Below are 23,599 nucleotides of genomic sequence, written 5' to 3'. Positions count from 1 at the left end.
AGGCCCTGCCTCCCACTCCACCCCACCCCTTCCCCAAGGCCCCACCCCCACCCCACTTCTTCCCATCCCTGATCCACCTCTCCCCCTCCTCTTCCGCACCCCTTTCCATTCCCTCCCACAAGCGCACCTCGTCCCCCCTCCTCCCCCTCCCTCCCAGTGCCTCCTGCATGCTGGGGAACAGCTGTTCAGCAAAGCAGGAGGCAATGGGAGGTAGGGGGAAGAGTTGATCAATGGGGCCGGCAGCACCCAAAAACTATTCCACTCCCTCCTCCAAGCACGTTCTGTCCCCACTCCTTCTCCTCCCTCCCAGCTGAACTGCTGTTTTCCAGCATGCAGAAGGTGCTTAGGAGGAAGGGGGAGGAGTTGATCAGCGGGGCCCGTGGGGCCCCTGGAGTACCCTCACAGACCCCCAGGTATCCACCGACCCCAGTTTGAGAAATGCTGTTCTATTCTATTGTGTGTACAGTGCCTAGCACAATGCGGTCCCAACCCTGACTGGAATCTTTAGGCGCTCTCAGCATATAAATAATAATATTTTAAATACATGAGTCATTCCATTGAAGTCACAACCGTAATCCTTAGAGACATAGGTGTTTCCACTGATTTTTCAGTAGTATACCCTTGAACTATATTTTAAGCTTCCAGAGAATGAAACAGACTTCTTAAACAAGACTTTCAAGATCTTCTGTACTTTCCACAGTATGCATCCGATGAAGTGAGCTGTAGCTCACGAAAGCTTATGCTCAAATAAATTGGTTAGTCTCTAAGGTGCCACAAGTACTCCTTTTCTTTTTGCGAATACAGACTAACACAGCTGTTACTCTGAAACCTGTCTGTCATAAATATAAAGGGAAGGGTAAACCCCTTTGAAATCCCTTCTGGCCAGGGGAAAGCTCCTCTCACATGTAAAGGGTTAAGAAGCTAAAGGTAACCTCGCTGGCACCTGACCAAAATGACCAATGAGGAGACAAGATACTTTCAAAAGCTGGGAGGAGGGAGAGAAACAAAGGGTCTGTGTGTCTGTCTATATGCTGGTTTCTGCCGGGGATAGACCAGGAATGGAGTCTTAGAACTTTTAGTAAGTAATCTAGCGAGGTATGTGTTAGATTATGATTTCTTTAAATGGCTGAGAAAAGAATTGTGCTGAATAGAATAACTATTTCTGTCTGTGTATCTTTTTTGTAACTTAAGGTTTTGCCTAGAGGGGTTCTCTATGTTTTTGAATCTAATTACCCTGTAAGATATCTACCATCCTGATTTTACAGGGGGGATTTCTTTATTTCTATTTACTTCTATTTTTATTAAAAGTCTTCTTGTAAGAAAACTGAATGCTTTTTCATTGTTCTCAGATCCAAGGGTTTGGGTCTGTGGTCACCTATGCAAATTGGTGAGGCTTTTTATCCAACATTTCCCAGGAAATGGGGGGGTGCAAGTGTTGGGAGGATTGTTCATTGTTCTTAAAATCCAAGGGTCTGGGTCTGGAGTCACCTAGGCAAAGTGGTGAGGCTTTTTACCAAACCTTGTCCAGGAAGTGGGGTGCAAGGTTTTGGGAAGTATTTTGGGGGGAAAGACGTGTCCAAACAGCTCTTCCCCAGTAACCAGTATTAGTTTGGTGGTGGTAGCGGCCAATCCAAGGACAAAGGGTGGAATATTTTGTACCTTGGGGAAGTTTTGACCTAAGCTGGTAAAGATAAGCTTGGAGGTTTTTCATGCAGGTCCCCACATCTGTACCCTAGAGTTCAGAGTGGGGGAGGAACCTTGACATGGTGGCATAGTGGTGGGATTAACCTGAAATCATTTTGAGATCCAGTTGAGATTTTTTGAACTAGAAATACAGATTTTAAAAGGAATTTTTTTTTCCTTTGGAAAGGAAGTCCAGAAAGCAGCTGAAACTGAAAGCAGCTTGTTTTTTCTCTGCTTTGTGGCCAAGCAGAGACAAAAGGGGATTATCTTTGTGAATTGCAGGTTTTCTTTGCCTGGAGGCAGGGTACTTAACTCCTGCAGGGAAATTCACAGTCTTCCAACCCAGAGTTTTTTTTTTTTTCCCTAAAAGTAAATAGGGGGTGTGTGTTCTACTCCTTTGCTTTTTCTTTGGGCTGGGTAAGCAGGTTTCCAAGTAGTTGGAGGTTTTTTGCTTTGATTTGGGCCCAGAGCAGAGACAAGGGAATTGTCTTTTTCAGTAGGCTGACAATCACTATCAGAGAATAGGTACTCTATTCCAGCACAGCAAAATTTTACAGCCAAGTTTTGTTTGTTTATTTCTAAACATCGGGTGTAAAGTTAGTTAAAAACAAAGAGGTTAGAATGACAAAATCCGCAGCTTGACTACAGCTGGAATTAGCCAAATTTCAGGCTGAGGAAAAACAAAGGGAACATGAAAGACAGATAGAACTCATGCGGCTGGAGAAGGAGGTTCAGGAGGCTGCCCACAAGAGGGAAATGGAGGCAAGGAAGCATGTGGAGGAGGAGAAGGAAAAAGAGAGGAAGCATGTGGAGGAGGTGGAGAGGATAAAGGCCCGGCAGAATACACCAACAAACCCTAGCAATCCTTCTCCAGGTACCACTTCCCATCCCAGAAAGTTCCCCACCTACAAGGCAGGTGATGATACTGAGGCCTTCTTAGAAAACTTCGAAAGGGCCTGCCTTGGGTACAGCATCTCTACTGACCAATACATGGTAGAGCTGAGGCCACAGCTCAGTGGACCCTTAGCTGAGGTGGCGGCTGAAATGCCTAGAGAACACATGAACGAGTATGAACTGTTTAAATCCAAGGCGAGAGTCAGAATGGGGATAACACCCAAGTATTCTCGTCGGAGGTTCAGAGCCCTAAGGTGGAAACCAGACGTGTCATTTACCCGACATGCCTACCACATTGTGAAACATTGGGATGGCTGGATATCAGGAGCAAGAGTTGAATCTCCAGTAGATGTGCCCTTCCTAATGCAAATGGAACAATTCTTAGAGGGTGTTCCTGAGGAAATAGAAAGATACATCCTAGATGGGAAGCCCAAAACTGTAATCGAGACAGGAGAGATTGGAGCCAGATGGGTGGAGGTGGCAGAGAAGAAGAAAACTGGTCGCAGTTGGAGCGGAGACCAGAAGGGACAACCCCAGACCCCACCCTATTACCGGGGGCCGCCCAAAGCCCCACCTACCTCCCAAAGAACCCTCCAGACCCCTTATCGTCCCACCACCCCGTTCTCCAGCAACCCTCCTCGCCCCAGTGACCCGTCAGCTGGACGATGTTTTAAATGTAACGAGCTGGGGCATGTAAAGGCCAACTGCCCCAAGAACCCCAACAGATTACAGTTCATTGCACCGGAATCACACCAGAGGTCCACAGGCCCAGATACCTCCCAGATACCCTTGGAGTGGAGGGAAACTGTGAGTGTGGGCGGGAAGAAGGTCACCGCGTGGAGGGACACCGGAGCACAAGTGTCAGCTATCCATGCTTCCTTAGTGGACCCCAATTTAATCAACCCAGAGATCCAAGTGACGATTCAACCCTTCAAGTCCAACTCTTTCAATTTGCCTACAGCCAAGTTGCCTGTCCAGTACAAGGGCTGGTCAGGAATGTGGACTTTTGCAGTCTATGATGATTATCCCATCCCCATGCTGTTGGGGGAAGACTTGGCCAATCATGTGAAGCAGGCCAAGAGGGTGGGAACGGTCACCCGCAGCCAGGCTAAACAAGCCGTGAAGCCTAGCTCTGTTCCGGAAACTTCTATCAGGACCCAGTCAGAGGTGATGGACCCGGACCCCAGGCCAATGTCTGCAACAGCAGTAGTGGATCCAGTCCCAGAGACCCAGATGGAACCAGTCCCAGAACCGGAACCAGCCGAACAACCAACACCAGACCCCGTGTCAGCACTGAATCCAGTACTTGCAACCTCAACACCAGAGGGCCCCACCAAACCTGAACTGGCAGCAGCCGATAACCCTACACAAGAGGCTCAGCCGGAGCCTGAATCCCAACATAGTGCACCAGCGGAGAGTGGTTCACAGTCAACAGAAACAGCTCCATCCCCTATATCGCTTCCAGAGGGACCAAGCGTAGGTCCACAATCCAATGAGGAACTGATGTCTCCAGCATCAAGGGAACAGTTCCAGACCGAACAGGAAGCAGATGAAAGCCTCCAGAGAGCTTGGACGGCGGCACGGAGCAACCCACCGCCTCTCAGCTCTTCTAATCGATCCAGGTTTGTTGTAGAAAGAGGACTTTTATACAAGGAAACTCTTTCTGGTGGACACCAGAAAGACTGGCATCCTCAGAGACAGTTGGTAGTTCCAACTAAATACCGGGCCAAGCTCTTGAGCTTAGCCCACGATCACCCTAGTGGCCATGCTGGGGTGAACAGGACCAAAGACCGTTTGGGGGGGTCATTCCACTGGGAGGGAATGGGCAAGGATGTTTCTACCTATGTCCAGTCTTGTGAGGTGTGCCAAAGAGTGGGAAAACCCCAAGACCAGGTCAAAGCCCCTCTCCAGCCACTCCCCATCATTGAAGTTCCATTTCAGCGAGTAGCTGTGGATATTCTGGGTCCTTTTCCGAAAAAGACAGCCAGAGGAAAGCAGTACATATTGACTTTCATGGATTTTGCCACCTGATGGCCAGAAGCAGTAGCTCTAAGCAACACCAGGGCTAAAAGTGTGTGCCAGGCACTAGCAGACATTTTTGCCAGGGTAGGTTGGCCCTCCGACATCCTCACAGATGTAGGGACTAATTTCCTGGCAGAAACTATGGAAAACCTTTGGGAAGCTCATGGGGTAAATCACTTGGTTGCCACTCCTTACCACCATCAAACAAATGGCATGGTGGAGAAGTTTAATGGAACTTTGGGGGCCATGATACGTAAATTCGTAAATGAGCACTCCAATGATTGGGACCTAGTGTTGCAGCAGTTGCTTTTTGCCTACAGAGCTGTACCACACCCCAGTTTAGGGTTTTCCCCATTTGAACTTGTATATGGCCGTGAGGTTAAGGGGCCATTGCAGTTGGTGAAGCAGCAATGGGAGGGATTTACACCTTCTCCAGGAACTAACATTCTGGACTTTGTAACCAACCTACAAAACACCCTCCAAACCTCTTTAGCCCTTGCTAGAGAAAACTTACAGGATGCTCAACAAGAGCAAAAAGCCTGGTATGATAAACATGGCAGAGAGCGTTCCTTCAAAGTAGGGGACCAGGTCATGGCCTTAAAGGCGCTCCAGGCCCATAAAATGGAAGCATCGTGGGAAGGGCCATTCACGGTCCAGGAGCGCCTGGGAGCTGTTAATTATCTCATATCATTCCCCACCTCCAACCGAAAGCCTAAGGTGTACCATATTAATTCTCTAAAGCCCTTTTATTCCAGAGAATTAAAGGTTTGTCAGTTTACAGCCCAGGGAGGAGACAACGCTGAGTGACCCGAAGGTGTCTACTATGAAGGGAAATGTGGTGGTGGTGTGGAAGAGGTGAACCTCTCCATGACCCTTGGGCGTATGCAGCGACAGCAGATCCAGGAGCTGTGCACTAGCTACGCGCCAACATTCTCAGCCACCCCAGGACTGACTGAACGGGCATACCACTCCATTGACACAGGTAATGCTCACCCAATTAGGGTCCAACCTTACCGGGTGTCTCCTCAAGCTAAAACTGCTATAGAACGGGAGATCCAGGATATGTTACAGATGGGTGTAATCCACCCCTCTGAAAGTGCATGGGCATCTCCAGTGGTTCTGGTTCCCAAACCAGATGGGGAAATACGTTTTTGCGTGGACTACCATAAGCTAAATGCTGTAACTCGCCCAGACAACTATCCAATGCCACGCACAGATGAACTATTAGAGAAACTGGGACGGGCCCAGTTCATCTCTACCTTGGACTTAACCAAGGGGTACTGGCAGGTACGGCTAGATGAATCTGCCAAGGAAAGGTCAGCCTTCACCACACATCTCGGGCTGTATGAATTTAATGTACTCCCTTTCGGGCTGCAAAATGCACCCGCCACCTTCCAAAGACTTGTAGATGGTCTCCTAGCGGGATTAGGAGAATATGCGTTCGCCTACCTTGACGATGTGGCCATATTTTCGGATTCCTGGGCAGACCACCTGGAACATCTACAAAAAGTCCTTGAGCGCATAAGGGAGGCAGGACTAACTGTTAAGGCTAAGAAGTGTCAAATAGGCCTAAACAGAGTGACTTACCTTGGACACCAGGTGGGTCAAGGAACTATCAGCCCCCTACAGGCCAAAGTGGATGCTATCCAAAAGTGGCCTGTCCCAAAGTCAAAGAAACAGGTTCAATCCTTCTTAGGCTTGGCCGGTTATTACAGATGATTTGTACCGCACTACAACCAAATCGCTGCCCCACTGACAGACCTAACCAAAAAGAAACAGCCAAATGCTGTTCAGTGGACCGAAAAGTGTCAGAAGGCCTTTAACAAGGTTAAAGCGACACTCATGTCTGACCCTGTACTAAGGGCCCCAGACTTTGACAAACCGTTCCTAGTAACCACAGATGCGTCCGAGCGTGGTGTGGGAGCAGTTTTAATGCAGAAAGGACCTGATCAAGAATTCCACCCTGTAGTGTTTCTCAGCAAAAAAACTGTCTGAGAGGGAAAGCAACTGGTCAGTCACTGAAAAAGAATGTTATGCCATTGTCTATGCTCTGGAAAAGCTACGCCAATATGTTTGGGGATGGCGTTTCCACCTGCAAACCGACCATGCTGCACTGAAGTGGCTTCACACCATCAAGGAAACTAACAAAAAACTTCTTCGGTGGAGTTTAGCTCTCCAAGATTTTGATTTCGACATCCAACACATCTCAGGAGCTTCCAACAAAGTGGCTGATGCACTCTCCCGTGAAAGTTTCCCAGAATCAACTGGTTAAAATCGTCCTTGAGATGTGGAAAATATTGTTAGTCTTTATGTACTTGGTAGTATATTTAGAGATGCATGTGTCTTATTAACTCTGTTTTTCCTAGAGCTCCAGGAAGAAATCCCAGCCAGTGTTTCACCCTAGCTGAGATTTGGGGGGCGTGTCATAAATATAAAGGGAAGGGTAAACCCCTTTGAAATCCCTTCTGGCCAGGGGAAAGCTCCTCTCACATGTAAAGGGTTAAGAAGCTAAAGGTAACCTCGCTGGCACCTGACCAAAATGACCAATGAGGAGACAAGATACTTTCAAAAGCTGGGAGGAGGGAGAGAAACAAAGGGTCTGTGTGTCTGTCTATATGCTGGTTTCTGCTGGGGATAGACCAGGAATGGAGTCTTAGAACTTTTAGTAAGTAATCTAGCTAGGTATGTGTTAGATTATGATTTCTTTAAATGGCTGAGAAAAGAATTGTGCTGAATAGAATAACTATTTCTGTCTGTGTATCTTTTTTGTAACTTAAGGTTTTGCCTAGAGGGGTTCTCTATGTTTTTGAATCTAATTACCCTGTAAGATATCTACCATCCTGATTTTACAGGGGGGATTTCTTTATTTCTATTTACTTCTATTTTTATTAAAAGTCTTCTTGTAAGAAAACTGAATGCTTTTTCATTGTTCTCAGATCCAAGGGTTTGGGTCTGTGGTCACCTATGCAAATTGGTGAGGCTTTTTATCCAACATTTCCCAGGAAAGGGGGGTGCAAGTGTTGGGAGGATTGTTCATTGTTCTTAAGATCCAAGGGTCTGAGTCTGTAGTCACCTAGGCAAATTGGTGAGGCTTTTTACCAAACCTTGTCCAGGAAGTGGGGTGCAAGGTTTTGGGAAGTATTTTGGGGGGAAAGACGCGTCCAAACAGCTCTTCCCCAGTAACCAGTATTAGTTTGGTGGTGGTAGCGGCCAATCCAAGGACAAAGGGTGGAATATTTTGTACCTTGGGGAAGTTTTGACCTAAGCTGGTAAAGATAAGTTTAGGAGGTTTTTCATGCAGGTCCCCACATCTGTACCCTAGAGTTCAGAGTGGGGGAGGAACCTTGACACCGTCAATTTTAAAATGTAACCTATAAGAGTAATTTCTTCTTGCAAGAAATGTGAATGATGGAACAAGCAATCTTTCCCAAAGACTAAAAAACTAGAATAGAATTATTTTCAAAAACCTCTGGTAACTGAATGGAAGGGAAATTAAAACATTAAAAAAACAGTGCTAAGTATAATCGGTCCATCTAGTCCATTTCACTACTTCACTGAATGACCAACATGTCATATTCAAATTGTTGTGAATTCTCAGATGCTTGTAACTTCTACAGGTTCCCAGATCAGATTCTCTTTACCCCCTAAGCCTTTGGGGAAATTTTTGCCTAATATCTAACCTAAATCAATATCTTCTAAAATTGGATCATGACCACATGTTTAACTGTTATCTTGTAATGAAAGCAAAATAATTCCTAGTCTCACTATCTTGTCTCCATATAAATTAGCCTATAATTTAAATTAATCTCTCAAATACTTTTAAACTTAAGGAACAAATTTGTAGAGGAAGATTCATAAATGTTCATTTCTGAAGTATTTCTATGCACTGTTGGGGCATACAGGAATTATGACATGTCCTAGCTTCTGCTACTTCTTTTTTATTTTTATTATTATTATTTCTTGCTTTTCAGCTCTTATACATATAGTAATGGGAATGCTTTTTTCATATATGCTATGTTCACTCCAAGCTCAATATGATCAAATTGCCGGCCACTTTTGCCCTTATATAATTTCACGTTCACCCCATGTATCTCATTGTAAACTATGCATTATTTCTTCCCTTTATAAAACAACCTGAATTGCTGCCTCATTTCTTCAGCACCTTATTGTCCACTTAAGCAAACGGACAGAGCATTATATGCGACATAACTAATTTTCTAAAGAAAAATCAGATTACCCCAATGATTTATGTGATTTATTCCAGAATGGGTCATTTAGGAGAGAACATATGCCAAGAATGTTACCTGTCACAATAGGGCAAATATTATGGTAAATCATGTCCTGGACCCTGTGTCAAGTTAGATGTTCTTTCACCAAGCAGTTAGGTTCCCAACAAAAACAGTGAAAGTTTCAGCATAATGCGATATGTATTATAGCACGTCCATAAAGCAAAAGGCATATGACAACCAGCAATAACATGCCACAACAAAAAAGGTGGGGTGTCTTTTCTCTTTACTTATCTGAGACAATAGGCATTTGTAATGAAATCCTATCACCCCTTCACATTTTGTATGAGCCATTTCCATTCTGTTCTGTCTGTTTTAAATCAAAATGTGGGGGTCTTTGGTTTGCTAAAGTTTGAGAACCGCTGGAATAGAAGACAGACCTTGTCCCTAAAATAATAAAATAAAACAAAGAGTACTTTAAACCAGTGATTTTTCATAAGGCTGAATACAAAGAACCTCTGTGTTGTACTAAATGTTGGGCTTTATTACCTGGAGTCATGGATGTAGCCAAAACTACTAAGCACTCTAACATGACTTTTACTAGATTCTAAGGCCAGAAGGGAACATTGTGATCATCTAATCTGACCTCCTGTGTAACGCAGGCCTTCTGTTTACTTGGAGTGGGTTGGTTACTGATGAGGAGGTAGTGATATGGCAAAATACAAAACATGGCTCCTGATGGACAAACAGGGAACATAGTATTGCCCATTCCAACCGTAGGGTATTTTCCTTTAAGTTTCCTTGGAATGGTACTGTAATGCTGTGACTCTGCACCCCATATTCTTGACAGTAATATATTTATGATATGATTATAGCATAACTATGATGTATTTTATGCAAGATAGGGTCATGTGAGATATCTTTGGAAAGGTTATGATTTACTACTATGTTTATACTATTTGTATGCATGTGCCTTTTTTGTATCTGAAGTTAGGAATATTGTCTATTTATCTATTACAAATGTGTTTACACATGGGGAATGCCCACTAGGCAGAATGCACTCAGTCTAGATGGCTGGCTGGGAAGTTAATGAACCATTAAAAAGAACAATAGGCCTTAGGAAAAGCTTATCTCCCACCTTGGAACTTTCCTGAGGACATTGTAAACAGCCTCTGACTCATGGCTGCCAGGACCCTACAGGGACAGGAGACCAGGTCACCTGGTACTGGACTCCATCTTGGAATACCAATGATTTTCCACTGACTGGCAAGGGAAGGAAGTGTGGAGACAAAGGGTTCCCGCCATATGCAAAAGCTATTTAAGGGAGGGAAGTGAAATCATTGAGGGTCTTCACTGACTCCCCACATCAAAGAGACTCTTGGAAACACCTGAGGAACAAGGACTGAACTGGGAGGAAGTGCTGGACTTAGGCTAAAAGCAATTTTTGGCCTGTGAAAGTAACACCTGGGGCTTTTAAGCTGCAAGCAAGTGCAGCTAGCCCCTTAAGAATCTCTGCAGCCTGCTTGAATCAACATTTAGGGAGAGAATTTACTACTCATATCCAATTTCTTTAGTATATTAAGCTTAGGTTGTGTTTTTGTTTATTTGCTCTGTAATATGCTTTGATCTTATAATCACTTAAAATCTATCTTTTGTAGTTAATGAATTTATTTTATGTTTTAATCCAAACCAGTATGCGATTGACTAAAGTGTTTGGGGGAAAATCTCAGCTTGGTTACCACAAGTGTGCATGCTCCTCTTCACATTGATGGACCAGGTGTTAAACCCATATACTGGCCAGATTTGACCAGGGCAGAAAGGTACTGCTCTGGGGACCTAGGATGGGAGGCTGGTGGTTAAAGAGCCTGCTGTGACTGCAGCTGGGTGTGTCCCTATCTGTGTGAATGCTGGTGAAAGTGCAAGGTTACAGGTCTTTGCAACTTGTCACAGCAACACAGTGTGAGAGAGAGAGACCAGGCTGCTGAGTCAGAGGGCTCAGTGATATCCCAGTTCCAGGTGGCCCCCCAGGGTGAACCTGTCACAAGTGCCTAATCTAGAAATGGACTGTGTTTGCATTATATGTTGGAAATAAATCTCATAGGCTTATTTTTGGTTTATCTTCCAAGTAGTGAACTCCTGAGTTTGGCATTACTGCCAGATAATCTGCTGTTTAGCCACAGTAGGCCCATTCCTGGTTACCTTCTAAGAAGGCTGATAAAGTCATATAGTACTGACTGATAGGTAAATTTAGACCATGTCACTTATATGTTACCTAACATTAAGGAAAAAAAAAACAGTTCCCCAATAATAATACCATTACAAATGTAGTTAGGAGCTAATGACATTCCAACACAAGATACTATAATAGACCCAACATTTCCCTATAACCATTTTAAATCCTTCACCAAACTACATTGCTTTTGGGGTACAAGTCTCGCTTATGGACCCAAAAACATCTTTGCACTGAGACAAAATCCAGGGCCTATCAAATCTGTATCATAGGCACCAACTCCATGGATGCTCCATGGCTGGAGCACCCACACAGAAAAATTAAATTGTGCTCAGCACCCACCTGCAGCCAAGCTCCCCCTCTCCCCCCATGGCCCCCAGAGCCTCTCCCCTGCTGGCGGCCCCATTGATCCACTCCTCTTGCTCCCTCCCAGCACCTCCTGCCCTCCGCAAACAGCTGTTTCATGGTGTGCAGATCGGCTTCAGGAGGGAGGGGGAGGAGCAGGGATGGGGCATCCTTGGGGGAGGGGGTGGAAAGAGGTGGGGAAGGGGTGGATCGGGGCGGGAAGAGGACAAGGGCTTGGGGGAAGGGGTGGAGTCGGGGCAGGGGCTTGAGGGAAGGGGTGGAGTTGGGCAGGGCCTGGGGTGGAGGGGGGTTCGAGCACCCCCTGGGTAGAGGAGAAGTTGGGACCTATGAACTCTATTGCTATGTGGATAAGAAACCTGGACCCTCTCACAGGCAGACTTGGAGCAGCTAGAGGCATTACATATGCACTGTCAGCGCCAAATCCTCAGCATAAAGCAGTTTGACTCTGTGCTAAATGTCATAATCTCGCCAAGATTTGACCTTCCTTCAATAGTTCTTTATATTAAAAAGTGGTGTTGTATGCTTTTTGGCCATGTCAGCAGGAGAGACAAAAACATCCCAGGCTCTCATACTTTCCATTGAACCATGAAGGGAAGCATGCCCTAACCCTAACTGGCACCGCTCAAAGGGCCATCCCAGAGATACATGGATTCACAGGACTAAGCCAGATCTGGGAACTTCACTACACGATACATGGTGTGACACCATCAAGCATGGTCACTCTTGCCGGCACAACAGTCCGCGGATGACTACGGACACTTAATGATGATGTGAGGCAGATGGAGTTTGTCAGGAGGCGGAGAGGAGTTCAAATTTCCAATCAGACTCCACAGGAACTTCACCAGTGGGAGAATCTGAATAGATACATTCTCTAAGCAGCCTGGCTAGACAGCTTTTTTCTGCTGGTCCTGCCCACTTAGGGGGGGTTCACTGCCACCCATTCCTGCTCTTTCATTAAGAGTTGTAGCAGCTTTGCACTGTCTTCCACCATACCAGAGACCATCATCAATACTTAAATCCTTTTATTAGCATTTAAACTTGAATCTGGCTCAACAATCCTTTTCAGGCTTATCCGCTAAGATGTATATATTAATATATAAGTGCAACTTTCTGGATATGTACTGTTTTCCAAGCGCTGTCAATTATGTAGTATGAATAAATAATTAAAAAGTGATGGTGCTAGAGATTTTCACAATAGGGAAAAACATGCACAAAACTTATGTAGACTTGCATACAAATTTGAAAGTAAAATAAACATAGCTGACCCAGAAATCCTATAGCTGTAATCACAGCATCAGTCTATATGCAAATATATATGTAAGGCAATTTTAGTTTATAAAGTACAGTAGAATATTATTACACTGATTGATGTAACTCAACAGCAAAGAGCCATAGAAAAGATCTATTTTGACATAAAGTAAAACATAATTGTTTTTAGATTCATAGCTTTCAAAAGGGAACATACTATCATCTGAAAATATATAGATCCCAACACACCTTTAATGGAAGGTGTATTGTAATGTATTTTATTTCTTTTTTATTTTATTTTTATAGTTTATTTTGCATTTAATCAAAATTAAAAGCATTCATCAAAAAGAATGAGAAAGAGTCTCAATACACTAATTAATACATTCTATTTATTTGGTTTCAGCCCTCATTTGGACATTTACATAAAGGAAACAAAGACAAAATGAAGACATCACATTTTAAAGCTTTATAAAAGACTAGCAACAAACATCAAATAGAGCAGAATTTCTCATTAGTTTGAAAAGTCTCACTTAATTATAATATAATACACTATTCCTACACATTCAAAATAGAAAAAAGAAAAATGGAATTAATTTCCTTTTAAATTCAAGATTACTCACTAACAGAAGTAAGAGATTCATGTTCTCAGAGCTCAATATTCCTTTCAGGAGTAGCTCTTTTCATAACTTTGAAGAGTTAGGAAAAGGTGGAATGCATGGTGTGAAAGGATTTATGGAGTTCATGCCATATTCACCTAACTTTGTGAGAAAGTGCCAGAACAGTTTAAAGTCCAGTCTGCAAGGTGTTAAGTGCCTTCTTCTCCCATTCACAAAATGTCCCATTGACTCCCATGAAGGATCGTGTAGTTCAGGAGATAAGATACCAGACAAGTTGTCAAGATTCTATCCTCATTCTGCCACTGGGTGGCTTTCTGACCTTGATCAAGTCACATCTCCATGCTTCAGTTTTCCTGTCTGTAAAATGATGATGATGCTTACCCATCCCTGAGATTTATGTGCAAAAAGCTGCAAAACTAAGATGAGGATGCTCAGCACCTTACAGGAACCTTGCAGGAGTCGATTCAAATACAGAGCAGGACAGTGGAAGCTGATGCTGGGACAGGAAAAGAAAAAGAGCAGGAGCAGAGAGCCTTGCTGAGCTGAGAAGAAGTAGACAAGTGCTGCTGATAGGACCTGGGGGAAGATCTGAAGGACATCAGTTCTGACTGGGAAATAGGAATGGGTGGGGAAAGGTAGTAGGATTGATCCAAGTTTTGGAGGCAGACTGTGAGTGTGAAGAATGGCTAAGGTTGGTGAAGACCTATTTGCAGGCAGCTGAGAGGAAGAGCTACACTATGTTACTCTGTTTAATAGACATGAACTATTGCTGCAATGCAGCAGCATATTCCTTGCACTGTCTTCTTCCCACCAAGTGAAGCCTATTGTTACCCTTCTGCACCCTACAAGATGGAAAAGTATAGGAGTGGCCATTACACTGCATTACACTGCACTCCTCAGTAGGAGCTGCATGTTATAGCATTTTGCCCTAGTTAATTAATGTAGTTATACATACCAAAAAGTTAATACAAGTTTCCCATTATAAAACGGTTATACAAGTGTACATTAAGAACTTTAAATCTGTTAGGAAAACATGGTGTTCTCAGTTTCATCCATATTGTCGCTAAGGCTCGACTCCAAAAAATTATCAACCAGTGTGGTAGAAACAGACGAGGACTCAAGCTGCATCTGACTTGATCTTTCCCTTAGGAAAGATGTGAACTCATCCATATAAAGAGGGACCCAGTTCTGTGTGTTCCCTTGTGATTCTACCTGAGATGTGCAGGAATATAACATAGAAAATGTGACATTACAATCTTGCTTATAGGCTCAGAAATGGACCTTTGGTTTGGAAGCATGAGAAACAATGAGTGTCTCCCCCTGAAATGCCCCGACCCCAATTAAATGTTTTGATCCTGGGAAAATAATTTAAAGACTCAGGACCAAATTTACCAATCATGAAAGTAGGTGCATATTTTCTGACTTCAATGAAGTTATGCTTTCTTATTTTAAAAGTGAATGTAGCCCTCAGTTGCTAATAAATGCTCTTCCTGGGATCTCTCTTAGAACAGGAACTTCTTTCACAATCTCAAATACAGGCCAAATAAGTCCTTCATTTCTCCCTCCTGTTCTCTCATCCCGACACTCAGGTCCATTGGAGGATTCTTTCTGAATTTTTGGACAAACAATATGGATTAGCTAGGGGTAGAAACTATTCTTCACAGAATCGTCAGACTTCAGTAAATATTTGTTGACAGTTGGTTCATTAACTCAATGACAACTTTCTCCTTGCAAATCAGTGGCACAGCTGGGGCTTATATTTGGGGATCTCCAATCGCACATCTGGGGAATATCTAAGATTATTTTATTTTGGAATTCTTGAGTGTCATTTTTGTTCTGCATGTGTAGGTTGTCTCTAATAATCAGCTCAATTGTGGCCTGAACAGATCCTAATTTTATCTCTTGTGCCTCTAATCTTCTCATCAGATTCTATAGACTTCTCAGCACTTGTCACTGTGACATGCAAAGATGCTCTGTAGTGCCCCCTTCAGGACCTCTCCCCACCTTAATCTGCAAAGTTCTTAACTGGCCTGCTGGTTCCTGAGCAGTCAATATTTTCTCCTTGCCCTTGGAGGACTGGCTTGTTGATCGCTTGTTCTTAGAAGATTTTCCTTGGGCTAGGAGTTTTGGGCACTGATGCCTCCAGCAGGGGGCAGAGAAGGCCTAATAGACCCCATCACACACCTCCACCCTGCAGAATGGGCCTATTGATCCAATCTCCCTCCTCTGCAATAATGCCACCCTCCCAGGAAAAGAAATCTGCATTCTGATGTTGTGAATCTGGCTGGTGTACTAACTCCAGATACCACCAAGTAATGCAAGGTTTAGTGTCTTTCATTGACTGCCACCATTTAAGGGGTGCCTTCTGGGTTTCATTTGGAGGGTACCCCTCATTTGGGGACTTCTCTGGGAACCCCCTGGGCCCTTTCTAGTACCTCAAGTTGACTCCTCAGGAGGTTGGGACCAGGCTTCACCAGACAAGGGCCATTCACTCTGGCTGGACCAACCTGCTGCCATAAAGTCCTCTGTGAGTTGAACTGTCACCGTGCCGAGATTGTATCAGCATACTCAGGTTTGGATGACAGTTGGCAGAATGTTTGAGCACCAACACCTCCAGAATCTTGGCTGGAGGGCGGGATGCCAGCTGGAGCTGGTGGGCAGCTCAATCCTTTAACCACTAAGCCACAGCCTGGGGTTGTGCCCCCCAGTGGGAAATGTTCTGTCTAGAATCGTCTCAGGCGATGGATGCCCCTTGTTGGTCGAGAACAGTAGCTTTCAGGGTATCAGAATCCTTTGCAGCTTCATCATCTAAGGCCACGTAGGCCACCTGGGCTTCCCCAGCCAGAAAAGGGGCTAGTCGTGTGGCTCATGTGTCCTTCTCCCATTGTGTGGCTGTGCCTATGCACTCAAACATAACAAGATATGTCTCAGGGTTAGCAGCAGGTCCCAATTTGGAAAGGACAATACTGGGGCTGGCTGAGTCACTTCAGAGTGGGAGCAGCTGGTGATCCATTCCAGTGTTGCCTCCTAAAACTGTTACTGCCATTATTGCTTGCTTGCTGCTATTGGGTGGCTCGCCGAGTCTGGGCTGCTGGGCCTCTGCCTGGACCTGCTGCTGCTGAGCTAGGAGTTGTATGATCTGCTCCATGGTTACCCTTTACTAAAAACGTCAGTCCCACTTCTGGGTCCAAGATGTGGCAGGCAGGGCTGCATGTGGTACTGCAGTTAATCCACACCTTAGTCTGCAAAGTTGGCCACTTACTTGGGGCTGTAAGCTTGGCATCAAGCTCTAAACAAAAACAGCAACTCATGATTTGGCTGTCTGCGCCTCTAAACAAGGAGGGGGAAAATTCCTTCAAAATGCAAATGCTTAGTTGCAGTGCTTAGGGCAAGGCCTTGGCCTGGTTTCCCGGTTTGCCCTGATGAGCTCCTCCTCTGTCCCAATCTCACCTAGTTCTGCCCTTGAGCAAAAGCAGGCTAGCCTTCTTAACTGATCTGCTGGTTCCTGATTGGTATTTCCTTCTGGACCTTTCAGGCCGCTGGAGAACTGTCTTGTTGGTTACCCAGTCTGAGTGGATTTTCCTTTGGTGGAGAATGTTAGGGCTTTGATGCCACAGCAGGAGGGAGAGAAGCCCTGATAGACCCCATCAGTGACCCACAACGCAGAATTACTGAATGAGTTCTGCACCATGTCCATTTTTTCTGGACACAATCTTTTACAGTTTTACATGGGGGTAGTTGCAGATATTTCCACTTTAGATGCAGTGAAGACTTCACTTGCTTTGTGATTATTTTCTATGGGTATGTCAGTCAGGGCCAATTGTTTACTACCTGAAATTCATAGATGCTGGAACTAGGGTTGCTGCTGCACCCCCCTGGCTTGAAGTGGTTTCCATCATATACAGGGTTTACAGTTCAGTTCAGTGACTTTCAGCACCCCCACTATACAAATTGTTCCAGCACCCCTGCTTAAGTCCCCATAACTCCAGTATAACTGGGAGGAGGCAATGGATAAGCAATAGTGAACACAAGGCCAACACAAGGCACAAAGGTAAGCAAATTCACAGAGTTTTTCCTTTTTCTGCCCTAATCATGTATTTGCCATTACATTATGATAAAGAGTTTATCAAAAACCCTTACTCCTTAAGCCTTACTTAAGGTGGCAGAGGATATAAATGTAAGCAGTGTCAGGATGAGCTCCACCCTGACATCTGGTGGTGAGGTGTGGCAAGTTGTGGAAAAGAACTTCAGGGGCCGATCTCATTTGCATAGGCACACCCACCCCACCTAGAATGAGGCCATAGCTACCCAAATGGTCACTTTGGCTGCTGTGGGATCCCCAGTGTCTCTGTTATTGGGGCAGGAAGAATAAATTGTTGTTACGCTGATTATGGGAACTGTGCTTGGAACTGTACTTGGCCTTTTGTTATGATGGAGGGACTCACCATCAACTAAGTAGCACTCGCTAGGCAAGGGTCATGGGTTTTAAAACTCTGTGAAGGGAGAGAGGCTGGGGACAAGTATTAATACTTGGTGGTATGGGCCCCTTAGTGAGGGTCTTACGTGCTAATTGCACTTCCTCCTCTCTCCACTGTGGAATATCAGAGCTAATTTTGATTACATTAGGAGTCTAGTTACAGGCTGCTGAGCTCACTTTGAGCTAATGGTGCACCAGCACTGAGGCTCCCCTACTACAAGCTGAATTCACCAAAGAGCTGAACTGACTAAGAGCTGAAATCACTGAGCATTGTGTTAAGTAGTGAGGGAGCCTGAAGATATATTGTGGAGCAGTTTGCGGGACGGCTGGAATGCCTTGTGGACAGGCTGGTGGAGCAGTTCGTAGGACGGCGGAAGCTGCTGGTGGGACGCAGAGCAGTTTGTGGACTGGCTGGTGGAGCACTTTGTGGGATGGCGGGAGCTGCTTGTGGGCCGCGGAGCTGAGCGAAGGAGTTTGTGGGGCGGCTGACAGAGCAGAGCGGAGGCCTATGGAGCTGTGGGTTGGTCAGCTTCAGATCATGTAAGGTGCCTCTTACCCCCGCCCCATCTCCACCCAGGTTGGGAGGTAAAGCTCCACAGATAAACTTTCGAACTCTGGGGCTGCCCTGACCAGGGACAGAGACTTTTGGGTCATTGGACTTTTGGGACTTTGGGTGATTTGGGGTTGCTGGACTCAAGAACCAAAGGGAAAGGGGCATGCTCCAATTTGCTTGGGGTGGGTTTTTTGCTCATGGGTTGTGTTATGAATCCTGTTGGTGGTGTTTCCCCAACATAATGCCACATTGTTTCTCTCTGTTATTAAAAGGCTTTTTGCTACACTCAGACTATGTGCTTGCGAGAGGGGAAGTATTGCCTCTTGGAGGCGCCCAGCGGGGGTGGTATATATTTGTCCCAGGTCACTGGGTGGGGGCTCGAGCCGGTTTGCATTGTGTTATTGGAATGGATCCCCTAGATATTGAACCCGGCCCTTGTTGCTGCCAACTCTGACGGGCAGAAGGGTTACATAAAGATATTTTAAATATTACAAAGGGCCAGATTCATAAAGGGATCTAGCTTCCTAACTGCCACTTTAGGCACCTAAATCCCAGATTTAGGTACCACTACTATTCCCAAACCCCTTTTTCAGCTGCAATCTAACCTCACTCATCACCTATGTTTTTCCAGCACAACTTCCCTAAACACCTATATCCCTGCCTTTGAGCATGTGCACTGCTGCCTTATTCTAGACATCCAGATTCTTAAGCCCCAGTGTGATGCACTAACGGCCTCCTCCGTCTTACTCACCTGGGGGGCCCGATCCTGTAGGTGTGCAGTTCCACACAAGATGACTTCCCTCCTAACTTTTAGCCCAGTGTTTAGGGTACTCACCTGAGATGTGCATACCAAGTACAGTGTGTTCTGCTGCTATTTGGTGGTGTGGGCCCAGGTCTTTAGAACGTTGGTATTCAGTTATTATTATGGCAGTTTGCTAAATTTTCCCTGAGGAATACAAGTGAAAAAGGGAAAAGGAGTTAAATCTGTATGAAATTTCAGAGGACAAAAGAAAAATGTACTTCTCTAGCCTGGGTGCTTCTCTGTACAAAACTTCAAAGACCTGCTGCAAACAGTGGATGTGTTAGCGTTTCTAAAAAAAGCTCACAAGAATCTTTTATAACAGAAGCTACTAGGCCATGTAAATATAAAGATTGTTACCAACTCTGCATATAAGGACCAAAAGTGCTAAAAGCTTGCATTAAGTAAAGCAGTTTTGTCAGCCATCTTAATTCACTCAACTGTAAGTAACTTCATAGTAGATTTTATAGAACTTAATATTTAATTGGTGAAAAGTTCAGATATTCTTTTGCGTTAGAGGGGATTAAAATGAAAAATGTAGTAAGTGTGGACAAAATAGTCTCCGTAACTAACCAAAAATAATTTAACAACATGACAGCACCTTCAGGAAACTATGTAGTTGCCAAATCGCTTGCCTGAAAAATTGCTACTGATACTTATGTCATGAGATAATTACCAAAAGAAGAGGATGACAAAGAGAAGCCTGATAGGAAGGAACATGAAGGAAAATATTTTCCTTTAATATTAAAGGATACTAACATTTTAAAATAATTTAAAATACTGAGAACAAAAATTCAGACAGGAAATAAGGCATACATTTTTTAACAATCAGAGTAATTAACCATTTGAACAACTTACCAAGGGTTGTGGTGGATTCTTCATCACCAACAATTTTTAAATCAATACTGGTTATTTTTCTAAAAGGAATTATTTTGGGGAAGTTCTATGATCTATGTTATACAGTAGGTCAGACTGGATGGTCCCAATTGTCCCTTTTGGCATCTTGGAATCTATGAATCAGCTGTATTCTGAAAAAGTAACTTGGAATTGCATCAGCAACTTCTTAATTCCACTGTTGGTGGCACATCTGAACTTCTGTGAGTGGACCCAATTTTGGATTCTAAGACCTAAATCAACAGGAAGGCTCCCCTCCCCTTGTATTTGGAGTGTAATATTGAGCTCCTAGGGAGTTGTGTGTGTGTAAGGAGCTATTTTCTTAATAGCGTCAATGCATAAATTCAATCCTTCAATAATGGAGTCCAAAATGGAGAAATCCTGATTTGGGTTTTCTAACATTTAGTTAACTAAATTTTCTTTTTAATGCAGAAAAGATCAATACAAATGGTTGTCTGGGAAGTAAGTTGCAACACAGAAGGATTTGGGTGAAATTGTGTCATTTTTATCAAAGGGAGAAAGTTGTCTGGAGAACATATCTGTGTGCACATGCATAACGGCTGATGTAACACCTGACTCTTATGAAATCACTAGTGCTAATTTATGCATTTTTGAGGGAAAAAGAAATTGGGAGAAACCAGCATTTTTATCCTCTATTAAAAATAATAATTGCCTCCTAAGAGGAAGACTGTGTTTTGAAAATAGTTAGGGTTTCCTATAAACCAATGCTACTACACTCACTGTGATTGATATGTAGCAATACTAAACACGAGATGGTCTAAAATGGCTGATCCACACGGTAATATAAAACTTTGACTGCAAAATTTAACAAATAACATTCAATTCTCTGCAATAGAAATCTACATTCCTTTGCATCTCTAAGGGCAGGGAGGCGATGATACCTTTTAAAAATCCTATGTGCTTCCTCAACCGAAACAAAGTATGGCAGAGAAATGCTGAACCTCTCTGCCTGTCTGGCTGTTCATTCTCATCCTAGCAAGCCCCAAAGGAAAATATTACAGGAGCATGTAGGCAATGAGGAGGATTATCAAAGGAATCCGATAGCGCAGAGTCCAAACACAGCATGAAAATTACAGGCGTGAATCTCCCCTCTCTCTGAGATATATATTTTGTACATGGGTGCTGGAGAGAGGGGATGAGTCTTAAAATGCGGGGGGGGGGGGGGAGGGGGAAGACGACCCAAGACCGAACAAGGCTGGGGAGAAATCCTCATTAACATACCCACCCAAACATGGCTGACATCACGGTAGACCAGCCTTGCCCCCCTTCCCCCAGAGTTACTCCAGCCAGACTGGGATTCGGAAGGCGGGGGAGAAGGAGGAACAAGCACTGGCCATGACCATTGAATACACAGAATGAGACAGCATCCAGACCTCTTCCTCCCCACCACCGCTAAAATGATCTTAGATCCAGGCCCCTCGGCCCCGTCTCCAAAATAATATGCCAGTAGCCTCAGCTGAGCAGATCCTGCCTTCTGAAGATATTTCCCTAAACCTCTCCTCCATTCGCCGCCCTCCAGTTAGAGAGAGAGAGAGAGATGCAGATTTGGGAACCGCTACAGGCGCAACCGGCGCTATTCATCCTCTTTCATCCCCCAAATAGCTTAAACGATTAAGATCAGGCAGTCTCCTCTTAATAAGCCTTGAAGCCACCGAAATAGCTCCAGCCAGAAAGGCAGATCTCCAGATTAAATGCTCCCTTCCCTGCGCTGCAGACACACAAGCAATGAAGGCGTTTTACACAACCCGCGGGACCTGAACGAAATGCTTTTGATCCACACCAGGAGAGGAACTGCCCGCCAAAGAGAAAGAAAGGAAGAAAGAAACCCAACCCCACCGAATCAAAGCACAAGGCGGCTCTTTCCATCTGGCCATACTGTTGTTTCCCCAAACACGCTTCCCTCCGAACAGGCGATGTTCAGTGACAATGCCCCTGGCTTCTACCAGAGGGGAAACACCGGGCGGAGAGAAACCACTTCCCCTCCCAGCACATACAGATAAGCGGGCGGGTCTCTCTTCCCACCCCCAGCGTGAGCTCTCCGGTGCCCACGAACCCCACCACCGGCAAACGGTGCCTCCCGATCATGCGTTTCCTTCCATCCCGCTCTGCCAGAGCAGGACCCACACAAGATGGCTTGGGAGCACTAAAGCCGCGAGCATCCTGTGCGGGAATCCTGCTGATCCCTCTCCATCCCGCTCCCCGCGCCCCAGACATGCCCCCTTGTCCGGCGGTGCGGCCCCCTTACCTACCTTTCTTTGGGGCGAGGCCCTGCGGCGGAGGCTGGCTTCGCCCTGTGTGCTTGGAGTGAATGAATGAGCGTGTTTGTCGTAGGGCTTGGGTGCGTGATGGAGAGCGAGATGCAGGCGCACATGTGCCCAGCCCTCTATGCAGCGGCGGCTTAAAGGCGGACACAACAAAAAAAAAAAAAAAAAAGGGGGGGGGGGGCGGCGCCGGTGGAAGGAGGGAGGGCAGGGCTGAGCCGGGGGAGCCGCACCTCCCTTGACGCAGAGGAAACTCTGCGACACCCGCCCGCAGTTGCATCCTTGCTCAGCCAGCGATGGGGGTGATGGGTGTGGGGAGAGGAGGGGTGGAGACGGGGCCCAGGGCTCCATTCCACAAGCGTGCCGCTGCCTGGTGGTCTTTAGCCCTGTTTGTTTAAGGCTTTGCTTCAGCTTTGTGTTCAAGAACCATCAGCAGCTCCCAGCTGGCCCCACCCTGGCTCCTGCGCTGGAACGGCCGGTGGCATCCGCAGTATGCTCCTTGCCCTGCCTCACAAAGGCAAGAGGCGCCTTTTCCCACCCTCTTCCCCTCTGCTACCACCACTGCACCCCTAGCGCACGCGTGCGAGGTATCTGTCTGCCCAAGGGTTGTGGGAAAGTGAAGCAGTTACCGCTCTTCCCATGCCCTTGGCCCAGGCCCAGCGCTTCCACTGCAGCCCGGCGGGATGGAGAGTTGGGATCTATAAGGCAATGGGTGGGAGGGGGGTGTGTATTCGTGTGTGTTTTGTGGTTGACATGCTGATAGACGAAGGGTGGGCACCCAGGCGTGTAGAAACACAGGAGTGAGGAGCTAAAAAGTACACAGAAGGGAAAGAGGATGTGGAGGAGCTGAGCTGGGTGGTGCAGGAGCCCAGGAGCAGGTGAGGAGCCCGGCTGCATTCTGTAGAATTGGATAGGATGGAGGGTTCCGGGGTGAGGAGTTGTGCTGGGAGTTGGGGGCAGGACGGTTAATGGAGGAGTGAGGAAGAAGAGATCTCTGAGGGATGGGAGAGTAAGAAGATGGAAGAGTGGACGTGAGGAGGTGATTTGGAAAATTAGTGAGATGGAGGCCTGGGAATGAGGATCTGATCATGAAGAGCATACATTTGAAAAATTGAGATCAGGAGTAACAATGCATGAGTCCTGCAGCCATGCTGTGGGTGACTTCAAAAGGACTGCAAAAGTTTGGAGAGGAGACATTTCCCTGTGCAACCTTAATTCTGTCCTCTTGTGCATACGCATTATAATACAGTTTTTAATTATGTGATCACATACTGTTTTTCCCACAGGACCCTTTGCTTCATTCAGTAC

The 23,599-nt window shown here is 45.4% G+C and overlaps 1 protein-coding gene across 3 annotated transcripts in view; it reads right to left on the bottom strand.

The window, feature by feature from the left end:
- The window catches only part of SLC6A15 (solute carrier family 6 member 15), a 58,586-nt gene extending 36,158 nt beyond the window's left edge, over positions 1-22,428 (bottom strand). Inside the window, exons 1-2 of one of the 3 annotated variants that reach the window (XM_073327615.1) lie at positions 22,280-22,428; positions 19,152-19,262 (exon numbers count right to left, since the gene is read on the bottom strand). The gene's annotated coding sequence lies outside the window, so the exon portion shown is untranslated. Of the gene's footprint in view, positions 1-19,151; positions 19,263-21,866; positions 21,999-22,279 lie in introns of those variants that run through there. The other 2 variants (XM_073327616.1, XM_073327614.1) reach the window with 2 other exon arrangements.
- Positions 22,429-23,599: the final 1,171 nt, after the last annotated feature.

Source organism: Lepidochelys kempii, chromosome 1 (assembly GCF_965140265.1).
Source record: "Lepidochelys kempii isolate rLepKem1 chromosome 1, rLepKem1.hap2, whole genome shotgun sequence".
NCBI classification, from domain to species: domain Eukaryota; kingdom Metazoa; phylum Chordata; order Testudines; family Cheloniidae; genus Lepidochelys; species Lepidochelys kempii.
The sequence above is the reverse complement of the archived record's forward strand: the minus strand, read 5'-3'. Positions and strand labels throughout refer to the sequence as shown.